The following is a 20177-nucleotide window of genomic DNA, read 5'->3' on the forward strand; positions in this document are numbered from 1 at the left end:
ATTTATATGTGGAATATTAAAAAAGAAAAAGTTGAACTGCTAGAAGCAGAGAGTAGGAAATTGGTTGTCAGAGGATGGGGTAGAAAAAACAGGGAGAAGCTGATAAAAGGCTGAACTTTCAGTGTAAGATAAATAAAGTCTGAGGATCTAATGTATAATATGGTGATTATGGTTCATAATACTGTATGATTGAAACTTGCTAAGAGGATAGAACTTAAATGTTCTCCCATGTGCACACACGAAAGGTAAATATGTGAGATGATAATGTATTAATTAACTTGATGGAAAGAATCCTTTCCCAGTGTGTATGTGTATAAAATAAAGCATCCCCTTGTTCACTTTAAATAACTTACAGATTTATTTAGCTCATGCATACTTGGTTCAATTTACTATTTTTTATTTTATTGCAAATGTTATTTTAAAATAAACTTTATTTTTAGAAGTTTTGACTTAAGGAAAAGGTGAAGATAATACAGGGTCCCCTTCCAGCTTACTTTTTTCCAGCACTATGTAATCTGTCACTAATTTCATTCAGTGTATATTTTTATTCCAGATGTTGTCTTTTTCATCCTTAGACATTTTATTTGAGCCTTTTAAAACCAATCTCTTTCTTTTCTTTTCTATATGTATTGTATCTTATACTTCCTTGAATATGTGGATGATATTTTTAATAGTTGTTTTAGTATTTTCATCTGGTAATTCTATGATCTGTTTTATTTCTGGGTCTCTTTTTATTGATTGATTATTCTCCTGCTTGTGAGTAATATTTTTTGCTTCTTGGCATATCTGATACATTTTATATTATTGTGAATATATATTATTGTTGTGAATTTTATATTATTGGGTGCTACATTTTGTTGTATCTCATTAAGTAACATTGGACTTATTCTGATATTCTATTAGGTGTGCTGGAAATTGCTTAGATTATTTCAAAGGTGCCTTTAAGGTCTGCTATGGAGGGTTTTCAGCAACTTACAGTCTTGGGTTAAGTTGTCCTCACTATTGAGGCAATATCCCTCTGAGGGATGAACCTACTGTCCCATGTATCAGAAAGTCTTTCTTTTCTGGTTGGTGGGAGCTCCCATCATTCCTAGTCTTTGTGAGATTTGGTTACTGTTCTTCCTACTCTATCCAGTGATTCTTTTTCCAGTTAGTTTCTTCACATAAATGGGCTGATGAGTGCTTAGCTGAAGTTTGGAGGGCCCCCTCTGTATATCGTAGGAACTTTCTTCATAATTTCCTACTTTTAAGTATTTTTGTCCACACGTTCTAGGTGCTGCAGCTTTCCTTAACTCCAGTACTGATCCCTTCAGTTCTGGAAGACAGCTGGGTTCTTTCACAGTGCCTGTCTCTTCCATGGCTTGGAAATTCTTTTAAGACTATAAATTAGACCTATGGTAGTGTTTACTTCATAATCCCATGGTGCCTATTGTCTAATGTCTAAAACACTCATTTTATGTATTTCACTCAATTTGCTAGTTTTTTAATGTTCTCCTCCCAGGAACATTTGCATTTTTATAGGAGACTCTGGAAAGTACAAAAACTTCCTAGATCTAATAAATGCTGTTTCAGGCCATTCAGGCATGGTTGTTATGCTGAACAACTCCAGGAGGTGCCATGCTCGGCAGCCAATGAAGAACATAATTTGGTATAGCGCTTTTTAAACCTCGTTCACGGCAATCTCTGGAATTATGGAGGGAATAGAGAAAAAAAACTCAAAGAACTCTACCTCACCTAACAATCTGTAGGACTTTTAATCTAATTTCCATATTGGAAACTGGACTGTGTACTTTACAAAGAAAGATTGAAGTCTAAAAGTTTTGAGTAGAATACTTTTAAAAAAAATAAATGTATTGATAGAATAGAAAAATATTTCTCATGAGGAAAGTATCTAAATCCCTGTAGCTTTGACCAAAACCAGCTCAAGTTGGGATAATGCATGAGGTTTTGGGGATCAAGTAGCCTGTTATGTTCACAACCCGTGCCTCCACTTCACCTTTGGCAGGAGGTTAAAGCTGATGAGGCCCAAGTAAAAAACAAATGTCGTTGTGTGACCGACACAGTGAATATTGAGACAGCTGAATTCCGCAAATGCCAAAGTCTCTTAAATTTTTTATCCACAAATATGTTTATAGAAAATCTAAAGGGGTTTACATACACATTTTTATCTGAGTATGGGAACAATAGAACCAAATTTCCTACATTCTCTTTATTCTTTTCTTTTGACCTTTCAGATCTTACCCTTCCTTCTTTTTAGGATCTTACCTTTCCATTTTTTTCTGCATTCACACAACATGCACACTTTTTGAATATGATCACTCACTATTAGACCTGGAAGGGGCATTATAAAAGGCATCTTGAGTAATCTTCCACCGGGGATAGGTTTCTCTTTATCATATGTCATGGAAGCCAACATTTTAAAATGCTACAAATGAAAATATTTTGTAAAACTTCTTTAAAATATAAAGCACATTCTATATAGGCTGGCATCTGAAAATCACTGCAGTTAAGTTACATACAATACATGAGGTGGTATAAGGTAAAAGTTGAGTCCTCTAGTAAAAGTGAAGGAAATAAAAGCCATCAGCAGTGGAAAGATGGCAGAGTGCTACCTGGTATATTTTTCCTTCCTGGGTATGTAGATCTAATCCCCATCTGTTTTTCTCACTCAACCAATTACGTCTACTGCTTCTGATACTTTCTTTGCTTTACCTGCGTCTAGTCATGAATCACTGACATGGAATGCAATGAGCCCCAATTAATTGATACCTGGGGAAAATTGGGCAAAGAGTCAATGAGTAGGTCATTAGTTGTGCTTTAAGGTGGAACAAGATCAAGAACTGGCTGTGATCCCCAATCCTGATCAATTTGCTAAACAGATTAAAAAAGAAGATCTACAATGGGGATATTTAGGGTAGTGAATCAGGTTGGAGTGTGGGGGGGGCTATAGGACATTTTTGTCTGTCCTCCCAGTTTTCAATTAAGTGGGTCATTAGTGCCTCTTACTCTTAGATACACACTTTAATTTGATCTCTTAGCTGAGTCTGTATGAGGCTTGTTGTATGAGGAGATGGCCCCTTTGAATTGGAAGTGGCCCTGGGTTCATCTTAATAAATATTCTAAGGAAAGAAGGAATCCAGAGTGGAGCAGTTGTCTGAGGTGAAGGCCAAGAAGAACAGACTACCTGGACACATGAACTGTGACAGCTTTTGCTCTTTGCTCTAAACCTCTACCATAGAGTACAGGGGCTGATGTGACTCTTGGCCTTGACCCAAGACAGGTCTCCTCCTTAGAAACGGCATAAGAATGGGGCTATCTGAGTACACCTAGAGGGTGAAACATGCAGCCGACATAGATCAAGTTTGTGTTCACATACACACTCAAGACAGTTTGGTCAGATAAAGGAGATGGAAGAACTGTCACTATCCTTCTGTGGCTTCCTCCTTAGGGCTCCAGCCCTTTTCCACCCACCCTGGAGGCGTTTCAGCCCTCACACACGTTCTCCCTCTTGCTCTTTGGTTCTATTAGCATAAGTCAATTCATTATCTTCTGCTCTTAGTTTACAAGTGAGTTTTGCCATGAAAATCATACTCAGAGAGGACCTTCACAGTTATTCTTTGCAGCCCTTTTGAAAGAAGATTAGTCTTTCATAAGTTATTAATAAGTGTTCTAAGAAAGAGGGTTCTATGGTCAAACACGTTCAGCAAAGGTACATTCTACATCTCTCCATGCTTTTTACTGTTAAAAACAAGTAGAACCCATCTCACACAAAGTTGAGTAGAAGAGGGAAAAAAGGAGTCATGGGTAATTGCTTGACATAACTGGGAAGGGCAGACTGGGGAGCTGGCCTCAGGGGATCCACCAGGAACTCAAGCTATGTCAGCAGGTCTTCTTCGTGTCTCTTCACTGGCACTCCTACCCTCGGATCTTGTAGCTGTGCTTGTCTCTGTGCATTTCGTAGTTTTCTTGTGTGGGAGGCTGTCTACCTTGTGCTGAGTGGTGGTAATGATAAGGCACAGAAAGGAGAACACTCAGAGATCTTTAGGCTAACACCATCCCAGTTTCATGGATGAAATACAAAGACTTCCTGGATGAAATACAAAGTCTTTCTAACCACAAATATATATGTAATATCCCACAACAAGCTCTCATTGGCCTGACTTAAACTGTAGCCTAAACCCAAGCCAATAAGCACAGCCAGCATTAATAGGGTATTGTGATATGGTTCCAAGGCCATCTCTTGTGATCAGGGAATCAACTTACTATGACTGACGAGTCTACCAGGATTGAGTAGAAAGGATGAGGGCAAGTTTTTCAGCAGAAAGACTTTATTGTTGACAGAAATGGGAGAGGTGATGCTGTGTATGTCAAAGTGGTGGCTGTCCCTAAATGCCTTTGTCATTGGACTCACTGGGGTGATTTAAAAAGTACTGATGTACTGACATCTTTCACCCCCAGTGAGTCTGATCTAGTTTATCTGGTATATGGCAGTCTCATTGTGGTTTTAAGAGTTTCCTGGGTTATTCTAATGTGCATTCATAGTTGAGAAATCATTGCCCAATTGCTTTTCCAAGTCATCATTTAATAACATTAGCAAAGATTAATTCTTCTAAATCTCAGCCCTCTGCTCTAAACAAAGCCCAGATTCCAATGAATGTATCCAAGACTCATTCCCATTCTACGATCCAGCAAATGTGGGGTTTTGCCGGTGACCAAACATCTGTAGAAGACCTCTTGTTTCTCGTACATGGTTATCCCATCTCTTCCCCTGAGATCAGAGCTGTCCAATGGATTTTTTTTCAGCAATGGGAATGTGCTCCTACTCTGTATAATATGGTGGCCACTTGACACAGATGGCTATTGACCACTCAAAACTGTGGCTAATGGGACTGAAATTTTATTTTAGTGTACTTAAATTTAAGAGGCCACATGTGGCTAGCAGCTGATCATACAAATAGAATGTTTTATTCAGTACATCTCAGTCAATCTTCTGTCCAAAAAGGTCCATTTTGTGTAACCCCCCTGCCCTAAGGTTTTCCCTGAAGTCTCTGGTTGAAGGATGTCTCTTCTTCCTGCTAATTAGTGAACACTCTATGGGACCCCATAAGTGGCACTTAATCTGTTCCACCGTGTATTGTTCTTTCTGTCACCCATGCTCCCGCTCCAGATTTTAGAAAAATTTTTGAGAGATGGAAATGATTAGAGGGCTTGTGTTTAATAAAAATTCAGTGAGGACTTGTTAAATAAGTGCAGGCAAAATTGCACCAGCCACAAATAGCTGTATGCACATAAACTGCAAAAACACAAAGGCATGCATATCACTAGGCAACAGATACATACACATGGTGTTTCATGTGTTCGCAAGTGAGAAGGCACATGACCCAGTTGTGCATGAAAAACTGGGTCAGTAGAATAGGTGGGAGAGGATGACTAATCCAAAAAGTGACCACAGGGTGTTCACTTTTTATGTGGCTTGGAGGCAAGAACTATTTTATGTGGCTATTTTATTTGGCTTGGAGGCAAAAACAATGGCGAAGATGGGAAGTCCTAGTGATGTTTCTTAAAGTAAGTGAGGAAGGTCAGCCACACAGAGTGCCTTCTAAACTAACACTTGATGAAGAATTCTGGAAACAGTGCTACAAAGTAGTTATAAATTCATTCTGAGCCATGCTTTTTTTCCAGAATTAGTTTGTAAGATGATGAACTCTCACTTCCTAAATTTTCTACAAATGCTACTGTTGCTGAGGAAATGTCACTGCTGGAGAATAGAAAATTATTATTCTGAAGAGTTTTAAGAACTGACTGAATCAGGTCTGGGATGTTATTGAAATGGTAAGATAAACTCAAGTACTTTCTGATAAAAGAAAAATTCTTTAAAAAAAAATATGGTCCCTTCTGAATTGTAGCTGAATGTCACCGAATCATTTTCAATGAAACTTTATCTATTATCAGCGAGGAAATGGGATGAGGCTCAGAGCTCCTCCCGGGGGCCTGCAGCTGAGATTTCTCTCCCTGGAGATCACCGGTAATGGAAGCTGCTGAAGCTGGAGGTCATTAACATTTTGAGAACACCGCAAACTGACACTGTGTAATGTTATGACACTTCATCCGAAGACATTTAATCTCTTTTAATCAGTGTTTACGTTGGTGATTCTTCATAGTTCTTAGCTTCCACATAAAAATGGAATGCTTTGGCATGTCATTAACAAGAGACTAATTTACTTATTACTCATTGCAATTGTTTCCTTCCTCCTGTCCTTTCCCCTTCTCTCCTTCCAGTCTCTGTTTTTTTCTCTCTTCATTGTGTCTGGGTTTTGCTTTCACTTGTGCTATTTTTTAAAAAGTGCTTTCAATTGTTCCTTCTGCTGATATCCTTCCTGGCAAGTAGGTGGTCTTGTGCTTCTCAGGCTACCTTCTCAGGAAACTTTAAGTACAGAGACTGGAAGAAAAGCAGTCTTGCCTTTCTGAAAATTTCTCCTGGCTCCTATCATCCCTGGGTAGATAAGCAGCTTGCTCCCCTCTGAATGTCGCTCCCTGGATGACTTACCTGCACATAGTTTTCTTCTCCCCTGCTGTCATTTACTTTGGATAGTGTTGTAAGCTTTGTCAACAAAAGTGCGCTGCCACCAATCTAGTGTCAACAAAGTTTCCAAATCTGGGGTATGGAGGGAGGAGAAGCGTTGTTCAAGAGGAAAGTTTGCAAACTGGAGAAACAATATCTAGTGGCAACAACTTATGCTCCTCTGAGACAAAGGGGAGCCCCCTTTTTTATAGAGAAAGTTTCTGCCCTGGTTCCTGATTGGCCCATTTTATGCAGACGAGGAATCTAAATTTGCACAGTCTGATTGGTCAAAACAGCACTGTCCTGACTGGTTGCTTTCATGCATTCTGGTTGGTCATATGTCTGTGTAGATGTAATTGAGGACATAGCTGCACAATTCCAGTTGGGTGGTGTGGGTCTCAGCCCATCAGTTGAAAGATGAGTTCAGGTACTCCTTTGTAAGTGTTAGCTCCACCATCAGGAACACAGTTCAGGAAGTGTGGCTACTCAGCCTATGACTTCCCTGAAGTGTAGTGTGCACGAGAAGCCTCTGTCAGAAATGCTAGGTTCCAGTTATGACTTTGAACTCAACCATGAGGACGACTTCTTGGCAGATATATTCCTTCTTGAGGTTCACAGCTTCTAGCTGTGTCTTCATGCCTTCACTGCTCTTTCCTCTTATGTGTGGGACACTTTAAAGCTACTTGAACTTTTCTTTCCCTCTCAAAGCCTTTTCATGACATTGTTGGTTGTTTTATATGAGGGACAGAATATATTCCTTAGTATTACCAAGTACATTTCACATTTCAATAAATAAACAATTTCTACTATAAGTCTCTTTTTCTTATGCCAAATGGTCAAAACATAATCTTAGTTTATGGGAGTATTTCTCAACCTTGACACTAGTGATATTTTGGGTTGGGTAATTCTTTGTTTGGGTGGCTGTTCTATGCACTATAGAATACTTAGCAGCATCCCTGACCTCTGCCTGCCAGAAACCACCAGCACTTCCCAGCAGTGACAACAAAAGGTATCTGCAGACATTGCCAAATGTCTGCTGGGGGCAAAATAGCCCCACATGAGAACCACTGGTTTAGTGGAATACCCCTTCCTTGATGTGGGATTATGTCTATGTTCTAGGGCAGAGATTTAAGGAAAGGAATGCCTTTCCTTGAAATAATTTTTCACTCACATAGACTAATTTAAGGGGTCCTTATTCTCATTTAAACTTTGAGTCCCCCGTGCATCTAACACAATCTGATGAAGGGATCTCTAAACAGCTGTCTCTATTCTTTCCCTCAGACACAAAGGCCATTCATATTTTATTGAAAGATGCTCCTTGAGGTGGCCTCAGGCCTGTTCTGAGAGAGTCAGGCTGAAGGACAGAAACATGTTTCTGGCTCCCATCTCTCCCTGAGGGGGAAGGGGTTCTCAGATCTTGTCTTTTTTTTTTTTTTTGCAGAGAACTTCCAATAGGACACTGAGCTCAAGAACCCAAAGAACACAAGAACTCAAAAGGATATGAGAAAATGAGAGGAAAAATAGTTGATATAAAATGTCAATTTATTAAAAATCATTATTTTTTTATTTAGACACTACATTTATGTGAGAAAATAAATACTTGGAACGCTAGATAAAGAACCATTTTATCCTCAGCTCACAGAAGGATGATTAGGACTGTGGGAACCAAGAGACCTCCCAGGAAACAAAGAGCTTAGGTGACGGTGGGCTCCAGAGCTGGGGGTCCTGTGGGTAGAGCTCCCAAGATGGAATTGGAATCTGAGATGAAATAGTATAATTTCATCTGTGTACTACAGTTTTGCTTTGTTAGCCAAGGGACTCTTAGCAATCCTCTGCCTTTCTGGTTATCTGGGGGGTCACTGTGTTTTATAAGACCTCTTGTCCACTCTTCTCCCTTGATTTCCCAACATACATTCAGTTTATATTCTTCTCTTTTAGATAAAACATTAGTGCAAACTGTGCACTATGTCGTGTAATATATATGCATGGTATTGTGTTACTTTTTTTCACTCAACATTATGTTTAGGATCTGATGGGTCTAAAGAGTTATCTCCTTTTTGTCTTAAATTGCATTTCCCTGATTACTAATGACTTTGGGCACCAGTAGTGCATTTTTTAAAACCTTTGAACTTCTCTGACTAATAATTGGCTCAAATACTCTTTACTCAGTTTTAAAATTTGGAATTTTTATGATTTTTTATATTCATGGTTTATTCATATATTCTAGATAACTCTCTTGTGTTTTTAGATACGGCAAGTACCATATCTCTGCAACATCTTTGTTAACTTTGTTTGAAAAGGTTCTTAATTTGATGTAGTTTAATCCATTAATGATTAAAATTTGAAATTTTGAAATTTTGAAATTTGAAATTTTGTTCAAGAAGTTTTTCCCTAACCTTAAGGTACCTTATTTTCTGCCCTTATTGTTTTATCTGGTCTACTTCTTTAATACATCTAGATTTCATCTTTGTATGTGGTAATAGGTATGGATTTTCCCCATAATGATCAGTTTTCCTATCACTTACTAAACAATCTGATTCGTGGTTCTATCTTTTTAATGTAATAAATTCTGAGATATAAGTCTACCTCACAGCAATCCTGGTCTGTGGTCTTTCTCTCTTTTTTGTACTAATATCATGCTGTTTTTCTGTCTTTTTTTTTATTATTTAATTCTTGTTCAAGTACAGTTTTCTGTCTTATATTCCCAGCCCTGCCCACTCCCCAGTGCTCCCCACCTCCCTCCCATTTCCACCCCCCACCTTAGTTATTGTCCGTGTGTCCTTTATACTTGTTCATGTGAATCCTTCCCCTTTTCACACTATTTTAATATAACAATCATATGGTAAATCTCAGTAATTTTTAGTCTGAATGTCCATCTCATTTTTATGCTATGGTGATACTGCCTAGAATCATAACTCAGGGTTGCTTGTAAGCACATAAATACAGACTGTCAAACCAAGCGCGAGTATCCCCCTGGTAAACCAATAGAAGTAGAAAGAGGGGGAGGTGCGGAGCCTGTTGCATTTCTGGGACGGGCAGGACAATCGAGTAGCAATCAACGTTAGACTTGGGCAGGGGGGACTCTACTTTAGGCTACATGGTTTTTAAGGCACATATTTAATAAAGCACTAGCTTCTATAAATTCCAGGAAAAAACATAATAAATGGATTTAAAGCATAATGAAAATACTTTATTGGGTCATAGAAGCAAATAAATAGAAATCAGTGAACTGTAATATAGATCTTTAAATATCCTACAAAACACAGAAGACAGAGAGGGAAAATATGAGATGTTGATAAACATGGAAACAGAATAACAGGGGCCAATGTGTATCTAATAAGCGTTCCTAAAGGATGAACTTCATGTAATGTTGTCCATATAAAATAATAATAATAATAACAACAATATCCTATTTGTGGGATGAAAACAAAGCAACAAAGAACTAATTGGATAACAATAGCAATAAACTGGGAAGAAGTGGTTGGAATTATGTCCAATGGTCTTTATATTGTTGAACAGAGAGTAAAAATTCTGATTACTGTTAGACTTTGCCAAATATGCATATTCAAATTTCTAGATAATCAAAGAGAAGTTGAATATGTATATTCTGAAGATTTAAAAGAAAAAATGGAAAGCAAAAGGGAAAAAATAAATGTAATAGAAGTCATGAAAAAATGTCAAAAGTTTGGGAGAAATAGAAAGTATAAAATAAAGTAATAGAAATCAATCCCAGTATGAAGTCTGTCTGGAAAAAGTTCAATCATTGTTAACATATGGTTTATGTGACATTAATATAACCTGGCAGCCAAGGAGAGTGGACTGGAATGGGCAAGAATGAACAATGATTACTTCTCCACACTAAGCAGTGGGTCCAGTAGACATCATTGAGTGAGCATGTCCACTGTGCGGCCAACACATTCAAAACAGCTGAGCAAATAGAACAACAGATCTGAATCAGATTTTTCATTAAGCTTGAACATCCCTCCATGGAAACTATTTGGATGATTCAGCTACGGGCAACTGGTGATTGGCAGCTTCATCTAACAACACACCTGCTCATGCATCATGTCTTGTGTATTTTTTTTTGTGTGTGTGAAACATCAGATCACCCAGGTGACTCAGCCCCACTACAGCCCAGATTTGATGCCCTGTAATTTCTGGCTTTTCCCAAGAGTAAAATCACCTTTGACAGGGAAGAGATTACAGACCATCGATGAGATTCAGGAAAATATGATGGGGCAGCTTGTGGTGACTGGGAGAACTGTGTGAGGTCCCAAGGTGCCTATTTTCAGCAACTTTGATGTCTGATGACATTCCACTTCTTCACAGATGGCTTTTGTCTCTCTGTAACCTCATACAATAGAAGTGGTGAGGGGGCTCTCTTGAAATCCTTTTAAAAGGCTAATAACCCCATAGATCTCCCAAAGGCCCTACCTCTTAACACCATCACTTTGGAGCCTAAGGTTTCAACATATGAGTTTTGGAAGATACATACATTCAACCTTGACTCACTTGCTTTCATATTCCAGTTGGCTTTGACCAGTGGAAAGCCCTGGTAGGAGACTAAAGTGGGAAGGAGAGAGATTGGGGAACTTCTGTTACTGGGGAGATCCAAGATAGGGGCTCCACCTCCTGGATTCTTGCCTTGCTCTCAAGAGAAGAATTCAGTAGAGAAACAACATATATAGTGGAAATGAGGTAGTAAGTTTATTTATAAAATACGGTTGAGCATGAAGCTTCAAGTGGACACCCATCTAGTCTGAGTGCCCCTTGTATAGTGTAAATAAAGTAGTAAGTTTACACTTGACCATGAAGCTTGCCAGTCAGTGGGCACCGACCTAGTCTAAGGGTTCTGACTATTGGGGTTTTAAGGATTTTATGCTTATAGCCAGCTTCTAGGTTCCCCCTCTTCCTCCTCTTTCCACACCGTGGGATTGATACACAGTTTCAAAGGCTTTCTTTCCCAGATACTGGAAATGATACATACAGAATTTCAAGGGCCCCTATTCTCTTGTGCTAGTATGGTTTTTCTTGTGATGTTTGGAAAGCCTGAGAATCTCATCAGGCCAGGCTCAGGACTGCTGTGTTCATTGGTAAGATCTGTCTCCCTTTTGTTTCTAGCTTCCTTTTTGTTGGATTGCAATGGGTGGGAGGCCCTGTTTATTTCCCCTTCAGCTACCCATTCCTAGCTGCTACCTAACGCTTCTTTCCTCAATTTTTTTTTTTTTTGTCTTTGGGCAGCTTTTGTACTCCTAGTGACTATAACTTCTTCCAGGAAGCTTTTCCTCCCTATCTCAAAGTCTCATTCATTTTTGTAACATTACGTACCCCTTGCTCATTCAACATTAGATGTAAGAATGGCTTTTCATTGTCCCCGGTTTCAGGTACCTCAACTTCCCTGGTTTATTTCCTAAACATTTCGCAATATAGTTAAGGAGCTTTTTCTTTATAGCCACTTGATTTGTACTGTCTGGGGTAAATTTTTATTCCCGCCAGAAACTTAGACACTGTTGTTTCCTCAACATCTAGAGTAATATAATACATAACACAGTAGAAACAACAACAAAATAAGAACAGCTCAAAAAGATAGACTTATAGTAACCTAGAGTTTGAAAGGACTTTAACAGGCAGGTGATCCAACATTTCTTGTTATACATATGGAAATGGAACCTTGAAGAGGCCAAGTTTACTAGAGAGGAAGTCTACGCTCTACCCACTGGGTAGTGTTATATGGCTTCTTAAAGAACAACACACCACAATTATCATATGATGATGTTACACCAGCAGCATCCGATTAAGCCAGGACTGGGAAATTAGCCCCGGGATCATGCATCCACCTATGGTCTAGTCGTAGCCCATGAGATATCTGGCACGAGACTTTACCCAAACAAAATGATTGTGACTAAATAATCCTCATCAGATTCTCTTCCTTGGAGAATTCAAATGTGAAATGTAAAGAGCGTGTTTCATTTGTTAATGAAGGCTGATGCTAAAAAAAAAAATACGGAAGTTAGGTATCAGAGACTACAATGTGGCAGTGGTCAAGAGAGTGGATGAGTGGTTCAGGTTATTAAGTTTAAAGTACAGATGATATGACTCAGAAGAAACTGAAGGAAGGGTATCCAGCATCAGAGATAGAGAGACGAGCAAAGTAACAACACTGGGGAGAGATTAGCAAGAGATTGTCTTAAGTAGGGAGTGACAAGTTGATGCTGGGAGTTCGATGCCTTTGGATTCTAAATCATCTTCTAACTCTAAAACTCTATTCTTCTCTTTTCAAGTCTAGATACACCTATTACTGGATTAGCAAAGATTTTCTTAGTTCTGCTTTCCCACATATATTTTTATTACATGTCCCCATTATCTGAAGTTCTAGCAAATACAAAAAAGTAGAAAAACCAAAGCTGTGGCTGCCAGTTTGATGTTCTTTCCACCCCATGGCTCACACTGAGTTATCAATCAAATTGGAATCTCATTTGTGATTCCTTTCTATTCCAGCCTAGTTTAGAGAAAGTTCAAAAAACCATTCTTTGATAATTTTATCATTCTGTGATGGCTATCTAATATTTTTCTTTCACATTATTTACGTGAGTTTTGGAATGCATTGACAACAGCCAGAAAGTAATCCAGAGCGTAAGTTCAAATTTCAAAATTCATTATATGTATTTCTTACAGATGATCTAAATTATAAGTAAAGAAATGAGAAAATAGAAATGCCTGGGGAATGACAGTGAGAAGGGTTGCCTAAAAAATAAGCAGTTTCATTCTTCCAAGAGTTAATTCCTAATATCCCAAATCCCAAGCAATGCTGCTCTGAGAAGAGTCTCCAGTGGGGAGGGAGCTGAACAGGGAAACAGGGCAGAGAGTGAAGATGCATGGAACAGACTGAGCACTGGGGGAACAGACTGAGCACATAGAGCAAGGGCGTCTAGGGTATATGAAGAGCAGCCTGGCACAGAGGAATACATTCTTTTGAACGATTCTGAAAGGGGTGATTAGTATGAGAGACATGTAGGGGTGTCATTTATCTTGATTGTTCCAAAGCTTTTGACAGAATATTTTCCTGAAGATTCTTGCACAAAAAGTGAATTCAAATTGCTTTGAAAATTGGCTGAGTCCAAACTAAAGAAAAATGATAAATAGGAAGTGCATCCAGTTTAAAGAAAGTAGTTGAAAGTGACAAAGAAATTGGTATCATTTTTTAAAAATCTTTCCACGTTTTGAAAAGTTACCTGAAGGTAGTTTTAGAAAACTGTATGACAAGTTTAACTCACTGTGTGTTAGATCCCTGAGTACAGCGACTATACATCCTGAGCTAAAATGAGGAAGGGTTTAACTTGCTTCTAGGTGCAGTGGGTGGTGAGATGCTATTTGGAGGGCAAATTTATTAGAAAGTCTGGCATGTTCATTACTGTACATAGAAATTTTAGGGTAAATTTTACTGAGATAACTCTAGAAAATTCTGGATATATATTATCAAGCAGGGAGATTTGTGGTTCCTGATAACAAAGAGCTTAGAATCTAGGATAAAGGAGTTGAGTCATACTCACACACACACCTTGTACAGGATAAAAGATCTGGAACCTGGACCAATGGAGTGTGTCAACATCATTTCCGGTTTCTGTGATTCCCTTTTCCTCCCCATTCTAATGTTTTCTAACCCTTTTTCTCTTCTTGAAACCTATAAACTGGATTATGTCTTTAACCTTAAATCCTCCAAGGACCTTCCATTGCACTCTAAATAATATAGAGATCTTGTTGATCAGTATTTTTGACCTGCTTGATCGCATACAGGTTGTAGGAACTCAATGTCTGCTGAAAAAGAAAGAAAAAGAATGACTGACTGGCCCTGGCTGGTATAGCTCAGTGGATTGAGCACAGGCCTGCGAACCAGAGGATTGAGGTTCAATTCCCAGTCAGGGCACATGCCTGGGTTGCAGGCCAGTTCCCTGCAGGCTAACTCCCAGCAGGGGATGCACAAAAAAGCAACCATACATTGATGTTTCTCTCCCTCTCTCCTTCCCCTCTAAAGGTAAATAAATAAATAAAATCTTAAAAAAAAGAATGACTGACTGATGAATAAATATGTGGTGTAAAAATATTACTAAATATTTAACTTGAGTTTTCTTCTGAGGTGCTTCTATCTAACAGAGTTATGGAGAGGCAGTGACAATTCCTATCAATAAAAATGATTGATGTGGCTGACAAACAGTGTGGACTTTATAACATCACAATATATTTTTAGTGTCCGTGTCTGATTGGCTCACCAAACCAAGAGTGCACTTTATTTTGAACACATAATTATACCCAGCAGCACACTGCAAAAATTATGCAAGTTTGATCTGTACAAAAGCAGGGTATACAGGCAAGTTCTGAGAACTTTTACATATGTAAGAAATCTGTGGGGTTTTAGCACCGTGAAAGTAGGCATTTCACTTAATTCATCTTTTTATTCCCCACAGTGTCTATTATTATGCTGAAGGCTGAGTTGGGAATTAATCCATATCTATTGGTTTAATAGAATTTTAAAATAATTCTGTGTTCTTATGTTTTGATTTTGAAATAATTCTAGTCTGCAAACTAGTATTTTAATAATGCATGATCAGTCCGTTTATTTTAAAAAGTCAAAACAGAATCATAAAAATGATTTAAGTATACCTTAAAAATTTTAACTCTTAAGATATAAAATGAACATTTATCCACTTTGTTTATCAATCTTTTGAAATAAGACTAAGACCCTTTCTGTGGCCATTCAGACCATATTCTTGGGCTCATTTATAAAAGTAATAATTTATCTCTAGTACATTACCACAGCATAAATCTCTATACTCTTCAAAGTAGAGAGAGAAGTTAGATACATCTGACACAGTATCAATTCAGAATCTTTTTAGGTTTTTCATCTTCTTTTCCCTTAATCTTATACAATTATCCACACTCATTTGAAAGTACATTTTTAAGTGAGTCACCTAGTTTTGAGTCTTTCCAAACCATTGAACTTCACATTGATGGAAACAACAATTCTGTTTTTTCTGTTTATATTTAATTAGTTTATTCAATAGCAAATGAAATTATATGTTTAATTAACCATATAACCAACATAAATAGATTGGGAATTGCTATCAACTGTTAGTAAGCATATCACTTATAGTTAGTGTAATAGAGAATGGATATGTTATACTACTTATATTAATCTTAGTAGATGTTGAACCCATCTTGTTACTCTAACCTGACTTTTCTCTTGAAACTAGAGCTTGAATGTTAAAACTACTTTTTAGCTCTGGCTGGTGGGACTCAGTGGACTGAGTGCCAGCCTAGAACCAAAGGGTCACTGGTTCGATTCCCAGTCAGAACACATGCCTGAGTTGCCAGCTAGGTCCCCAGTAGTGGGGCACATGAGAGGCAACCACACACTAATGTTCCTCTCCCTCTCTTCCTCTTTGCCTTTTCTTCTCTCTACAAATGAATAAATAAAATCTTTGATAATTAAAAAAAAATTTTAGTATACTTTTCAATTCAGGAGTTTCCATTCCTGTGTTGAACCTAGGAACTGGCCTTCCCCAAGACCCTGGCTCAAGGTCACATGTGAAACTCCAGACGGTCAGCTCAAGAATGCTGACCATAAAGATCCATACCAAGGCCTACAGGAAGACATCCTCCACAGCCTACACATCCTGTGTATCCTACACATCTTGCACACTCTGTATGTCCTGCACATACACTATTTTCTCTCCCCCTCTTTCAGCCCAATAAAATCTCCCTGACCAGGGCTATCAAGATGGGTCATGGGATAAGAGTCTCCCATCTTCCCAGGTGGCTGGCACTTGAAAAAGCCACTTTCCTTTGCACCAGCACCTGTCTCACAACGTTGGCTTTTCTTGAGACAAGCAGCGGAACCTGCATTTGGTTACAAGAACAGAACGCCAACATCCCAGAGAATGTTTAGTGTGAGCCTTTATCCTGTAACATGCAATTGCTGGGTCAGCAGAATCTGTTAACCTGAGGACAGTTGGGAGAATATCTATTGCTTTGTAATAGTAATAGGTTGTAATTACATGATTAACAAACAAGTCTAATAGTGAATATAGTCTAAAAGAACAATCACAGCATATACTATAGAGCTTTAATATTTAGGCTACAAAGGACTGGACATTCTGGACCACATACTGATCTTAACTAATTTATGGTATGACTGTGGCTTTAAAATAGAGAAAAGCAGCCATTATCTTTGTGAATCAGGATCCTTTGTATACCATTCATTTAAGAGAGTGTTGATTCCAAAAAGTGGCGACTGGAGATGGTTTTCTAGAGCAAAGAGAGGAAGTGTAAAATTCAAATATACTTGTGAAATTCACAATCATTCACACTTTGATGCTGATGATGTTAATTAAATGACTTTTGCACATTTAAAAGGGTTTTCAGGAACATTTAAAGGAACTTTTGCACATTTAAAAGGGTTATCTCATTGGAACTTCACACCCTGTGAACTCAGTATTCTAAATCTAGTCATTACCCTAGCTTCTGGGATGAGGGAGCTGACGCTCAGAGAGATCAAGTGATTTGCCTAAGTTTTACACATTAATCTGCCTAAGTGATCAAGTGATTTGCCTAAGTTTTACATTAATACACAACTGTGACTCAAGTCACATCAGTTTAAGTCTTGTTTTTACTTGCCAAAGTTTGTTGTATAATAAATTGTTTTGAGCAGAATAGATTGTCTTTCTTCAGTAGCAAAAATAAGCAATACATTATTATTATTATTCTTTCTTTAACTCAATTACTACATGCTTACTACTATAAAAGTGCATTTCTCTGTAATAGTTTGTCTTCCCTACTAGACTGGGATATAGGAGACGAGTGATCGACTCCTGTTTGAGTGTCAGGTTTCCTTGTCCAGCATGTGTTTGGTGACCTATTGATTTGGCTAAGCTGAGTTCAAAGAGATGTAGCTTTAGCCATTTTAAGAAAAATAGTATATTTTTCTGAACATGTTGTATTATTTCTGAACAAAATTTGGTGTTTTTTTTTTAAGAAAAAATCCTTGGAGGTATTGGGGGGAAATATTTGAGTGCAAAGTGAATGTGTTTCTTCTTCTAAAAATTCCTTTTGCAGGAGTATGTCCTACAGAAATTATAAAAGTTACAGAAACACCTGAAGAAATACGCAAAGATGTATGTGTCAGGATGACCACTGAAGCATTACNTGTTGTATTATTTCTGAACAAAATTTGGTGTTTTTTTTTAAGAAAAAATCCTTGGAGGTATTGGGGGGAAATATTTGAGTGCAAAGTGAATGTGTTTCTTCTTCTAAAAATTCCTTTTGCAGGAGTATGTCCTACAGAAATTATAAAAGTTACAGAAACACCTGAAGAAATACGCAAAGATGTATGTGTCAGGATGACCACTGAAGCATTACTTGCAATAGTGGGAATCTGGAAACTACCTAAAAGTCGTTCAAGAAAAGTTTAATTTTTAAAGTGTTTGTATGAAGGGGACCCCTCAAAAACTAGAATTGTCTCCTGGATGGTGGGTCCTTTGTAGTATAGGCTTCCCCTGCTAGACGAGAGTTCTAGGAACTTATCTGTATCAGTACACCAGCTGGCATTGTTGTGAGAGGCTGTGTTCAATTTCAGTGAATTTTTTTAAATACTATTTGAACAGATTTGTCTATTTCATGATGGGTGATTTACAAGTGCACGTGCCCACAGCGTGCTGAGTGTTTAGCAGTTTTGGACAAAAAATAGCATGGCACTGTGCCCCACCCTCTCTATTCATTGGATCTCAACTGTAGTGTCTATTTTTTTGTTTCCCCAGGTAAAAAAAGTCCTTAAAGGGAAACATTTTGCCAATGTGGAAGAGGTGAAACAAACAAACAAACAAAAAAACAGTAGAAGCACCAAAAGGTATCAAAATGATGAGTTCAAAAACAGTTTTGAGCAGTGGAAAAAAAATGTCCCGATAGGTGTAGCTCATCAAATGGAGAGTACTTTGAAGGTGACTGAGGTTTAATCATGTAAGGATGACTATACAATATTTTATAAATAAATTCTGTTTTTTGGGTATGTTACCTGTTAAAAGCCATTTTAGAAAATAAGCTAGATTATCTATACTTATAAGAAATTATATCAATGTGTTATTGACTAAAAAAGATATGACAATGTTTAACAGAAATCTTTATTTATGTATAGCTTTAAGTATGTGTTAGCTGTTTTTTTTTTATCCTCATCTGAGGACATTTTTTTTCATTGCTTTTAGAGAGACAGGAAGGGAGAGAAACATCGATGTGAGAGAAAAGCACTCATTGGTTGCCTCCCATACGAGCCTGGATCTGGGACCAGTGTCCAGAACAAGGATAGTACATGCTTTACATACAAACTCCCAACCTAGGCACGAGCCCTGACCTACTTGAACCTGCAAACTTTGGTTACGGGATGGCATTCCAACTTTGATTTATTCTTTTAATAGTAAATATTCTGAGAGGGTGTGTTTACATATTTAAAAGTCTGGCTTGTTTGCTTTATATTTCAATTTTATTTATGTTATTATTTGCTAGGGTATTGAATTCTAGATCAAGAAAACTTATCTGAATTATTTGTCCCTTTTGATATCTGTTAGTGTTTTTCTTGAAGCTTAATATATGCTCAACTTTACAAATGATCTACAGATATTGCATGATGAATTCTCTATTTTTATAGCAGTATGCACAATATGTATCATATATCATACATTTATATACCCACATACTTTTATTTATATCTGTATATCTATATATCTATATATATGTTTGTTATATTTTGTCATAAATGTAAACACATATTATCTGTATATTTATTGCCATAGATAAATATATATGCACATATAACAGAATTACTATGTCATTCAACATAATCCTTGAATTCCTGTTATGTGAGGCTCCCAAGATACTATTGAGGCAGATTCCTCAGCCCCATTCTTAACTATCCTGGCTGGATGAGTGTAAACCCAACGCCCCTCTATAGTAAGCATGCCCTCTACTGGGTGGGAGACTGAAGAGACTCAGAGGGAAGCCCCTGTGCATTCAGATCCCTGATTGGACATCCAGTATTGACTTGCTCAGCTCAGTTAACTTTGTTGGACAACAACGCAATCGACTGCAGTTTCTTTCCCCCTCATTTCTGATCTCTAGGCCGTTTGTCAGACTTCCGGGTATTGTGTTGTACTCTGTGCTCCATCTTAATTTTGTTAAAAACTTATTCCTGGTGTCATCGACCATCTGCGTGTATTCTTTGGAGAAGTATCTATTCAGGTCTTCTGCCCACTTTTTAATTGGGTTGTTTGTTTTTTTCTGGTGTTGAGTAGTCTTTATAAATTTATTGGATGTATCATTGACAAATATCTTCTCCTATTCAGTAGGTTGTTTTGACATTGTGGATGGACCTAGAGGGAATTATGCTAATGAAAAATAAGTCCGATAGAGAAAGGCAAAACCATACGATTTCACTTATATGTGGAACCTAAAGAACATAATAAACAAACAAAATAGAAAATTTTGTAGATATAGACAGACTCATAGATACAGAGACCAGACTGACAGTTGGCAGAGGGAAGCAGGTTTGGTGGGCTGGGTGAAAAAGGTGAAT

The sequence above is a fragment of the Sturnira hondurensis genome, unplaced genomic scaffold (genome assembly GCF_014824575.4).
Source record: "Sturnira hondurensis isolate 20B ecotype Veracruz unplaced genomic scaffold, ASM1482457v3 Scaffold0022201, whole genome shotgun sequence".
In the NCBI taxonomy this organism is placed as follows: domain Eukaryota; kingdom Metazoa; phylum Chordata; class Mammalia; order Chiroptera; family Phyllostomidae; genus Sturnira; species Sturnira hondurensis.